The sequence below is a fragment of the Temnothorax longispinosus genome, unplaced genomic scaffold, assembly GCF_030848805.1.
Source record: "Temnothorax longispinosus isolate EJ_2023e unplaced genomic scaffold, Tlon_JGU_v1 HiC_scaffold_847, whole genome shotgun sequence".
Taxonomy (NCBI): domain Eukaryota; kingdom Metazoa; phylum Arthropoda; class Insecta; order Hymenoptera; family Formicidae; genus Temnothorax; species Temnothorax longispinosus.
Genome location: NW_027270722.1, coordinates 1 through 3,732, shown reverse-complemented (window position 1 = coordinate 3,732; position 3,732 = coordinate 1). Strand labels below are relative to the sequence as shown.

Genomic DNA, 3,732 nt, shown 5'->3' with positions numbered 1-3,732 from the left:
ATATAAATTTGTTATAAAAATATTGTGTTGATAATAATCTAGGCGATAAATACGTATCAAGGTTAATACGCGAATGATCAGCTTCCTCAAACGACGTTATAAATAAAAAGTACCTTAGCGTTATGTAGCACAGCCCTCACTAAGCAGAATAATTGTCTCTGACCGGCGCTGAGATTACTGCCACCTTCGTCCAAGGTTGCGCCTAATCCACCCAATCGATAAACTAAAGAATGTACTTTGCACTTCTCGAGAGGCTTTGTATATATGCATGTCGGTGTACTGATCCAACGGATCCACGTTCTCTCGAATAGTACCCGAGAGAGAGAAACGGGTTTTGATCATTACAATTAACATGTAATGATCATTCTTTGCATATTAAATATTACCTTAACGCTTTCAATGACAACGTTTGAATATTCACGTTATCAATTAATATACTTCCAGAACTAATTTCTGTCAGTCTGAATAAAGAAGCTAGTAATGAACTCTTTCCAGCACCAGTTCGACCAACAACACCTATTTTCTCCGCTGGTCGCGTGACAAACGTTACTTCCTTCAACGATGGCACCAAATGATCTCTGCAAATGTGATAAGTAATGTTTCCCAAAAATCATAAGCACGTATTACTCTTAATCAAAAGTTCAAAGTTCAAAGTTATTACCTGTACTTCAAAACGACTTCTCTGAACTCTACTACACCCTGACTAGGCCACGCGTAAGGTGGATTAGCGCCAATTTTATTCTCAGTCGGCACGTTATCTAAATACTGTTTGACTCGTTCCACCGCAATCATTTCTCTCTCAGTCTCAGTAAAGGAGTTCACTACCCCAGATAACAATCCCGTTACAGACAATGCATATGTGATCGCTAAACCGATCAAACCAGGATCAGCTATGTTATATTGATGTTGCAAAACTGCCATAATGCTGACTCCGGCTAGAAGGGCGACACCGATAAATTGTAATCTCAATGCAAGCCATTGACCGGCAGCTATGGAGGCGAATTGCGTTTTCTGGCTGGCTTCTAGCAGCAATTCATTTTCCTGTTTGAAGCGAGGTACAGTGCGAAAGGCTCTGATACTCGTCAGGCCGCTCAAAGTTTCATTGAAATGAGCGTACAAGGGAGACAACGTGATACTGGATAATCGTTTTACCTCCCTCGATGTTAATCTGGAAAATAATTTGGAAATATGAATTTTAACAAATACCAATTATTATATTTATACATTTGTACAAATTTACAATAATACCTATAATGATTTTGTACCAATTATAGCACTTAATATTATAAGCAATGCATATAGATATCCATGTGAAATTGGCTCTTTTTTATCTTCAATAAAACCTATCAATTTATTCAATAATATTGGTCCCATAAACAAGCTGCAATCTGCGACAAACTTCAGTATTCCAACCGCATAAATTCCCAGCCAAAACATTGATGCAGCAAGTAGAGCAGTGTCACTTTCCTTGTAACTACTTTCACGTTTGAATGAAGCGGTATTTCTGAGTTATTTTCGATTCCATTATTCGAAGTGTTCGGCTGCAACATTAGTATTATTATTACGAGAATTAACGAAACGACTATCACATGTAATCAAAATATTTCAAAAGAGATTTATCATGAATAAACTGCGGATTGTTATGCTTTACCATGTTATGTAAACGTTGCTCCATTTTATGACTGATTGTATTAGTACTGATCTGATCGGGCAAATCAAATAAATCGTCGGAATGATTTAATAGCCCCTTCACGCCTTTTTCCATTAACGGCGTTACCCAATGGAATAGAAGTTTAGAAATAATAGTTGTATCTTCCATAGCTAACCCAAGGTAGCTCGGATCCTGTTCTTCTGGAAATTGTACGTATGAAGAAGAGGGACTACTCAGTAATGCAGTGCGTTCTCCTACCTACAAACACATTCACTCACTGATCCGTGATATCTCTGCGTATTTGATAATTCAATAATATTAGATATCGTAGGCATTAAGTAAGTATTTTGCAACTCGAGCATTTTCTGGATAATCAGAAACGCGTATTGACGAAAACACAAGATAATTATATGATAGTGACTTACTGTAGCATTTCGGAATGATGCTCTCATCCGTTCTGGCCTACTAGGACCAGGTATCAATGTTACGGCATACAATATCAGAAGAGTGACTATGGTGATACTGAATCCCAATGATAAATTTGGCAGAACATCGTCTTTGGGCTTATTATTGACGTGGCTGCGTAATAATAGCGCAGAAATAACAATCAAAAGAAATATTAACGCTCTTATTAATACTGGTCCACGTGGGTTAGGATTGCGTCCACGTCTCAAGCTTAAGATAAAACAAAGATGCACAACCCACGCTAAACCTTCGGTTCCTGCTACGAGATAATCCACTGGTTTAGCAGAAGTAAATTTATCGGTAATATCCGACTCATAATTATTGGTATACAATCCAGCAGGAGTCGTAGTAATATCCTTAACGCTGTCTTCTGGTGACAAAACTGATTTAACAAATCTAAGAGTGTGATTTAATCCATCACGTATCCTGCTTATAACATCCGTTTCATTCTCTAATGACGAATTTATGTTCCTGTGAATGGAAGTGTCCAGTCTCTTTGGAACTGGTGTGCTGTAGTCTTGCACTTCGTCATGAACCAAAGGTATAACAGTATTAGTCAGAATATATATGCCCTTATGATAGGCAATATCACAAGACATGTTGTAATTAAGATCCTTAGGTTTATAGCATGATAAGCATGCTGCTGTTGTCGATACGAAGATGTATTTCTTTTTCCACAATGGTACGCAGAAATTATAGCTATGAGAGCTAATACTGGTATCTGAAAATTGAGAAATAAACTTGATGAGCCAATTGCGTTAATTTATTGTTTTTCACATTTAATGTGAGATGAAATTTTATTACATTACCTGAAGACAAAGCTGCTGGAAACATACACTTAGGTCTTGCGTTTCAGGATTCAAAGGATTAATGCCTCCACGATGTCCACATAACTCGGTCCAGTTCCACTTCCATCTTTCCACATCCAACCAATTCTCCGCCATGCTACAATATTGCGGTAATTAAAATTAACTCATGACAAAGAAATCTTTATCTTTAATAGGTTAAACAAATATTATGGAGCAATGTGAACCAAAATTATACCGAAATATATAAGTGATATATAAACACAGCACTATAGTATTGCTATTGTATTGTTACAGGCATATATTTTTAAAATTGCGAGGAAAAATTTCATCAAAATATATCAAACAGCAAAAAGTATATGGCAATAAAACAGTATTTGTTATTTTATTTAAAGAGATTATTACAATTTTTAAACTTTTATACCACTTCTGTCTTATCTGATAAGACAGTGTTTCGTTAATCAACTAAGAAATATATATCACGGCATATTAAATCCGTGATATGACAAACCGTAAGACGATACCATGGGCGATTTACTTGATTGATAATCAATTATAGGAACAGATAAGAGGCTTATTACAACATCAGTAAACGACGTCGATCAGCGTATTCAGAGAACGTACCTGCCGGCCGACGAATTCCCATATATATTGAAACGCGCGACACCAATAAAGCCCGCAGTATTTATCGTTTCCTTCCCGCTTGCATAAATATTTTGTTAATTGCGTTTTCACAGTTTCACATCGGCGATCGCTCTCGCAGGTTATGTTTCCCTTGGGTAATGACTCACAGCGACGCGCAGCCTTGGG

General features: G+C 37.0%; 1 pseudogene; it reads right to left on the bottom strand.

Moving 5' to 3' along the window:
- Positions 1-71: 71 nt before the first annotated feature.
- On the bottom strand, positions 72-3,726 carry LOC139825057 (uncharacterized; annotated as a pseudogene).
- Positions 3,727-3,732: the final 6 nt, after the last annotated feature.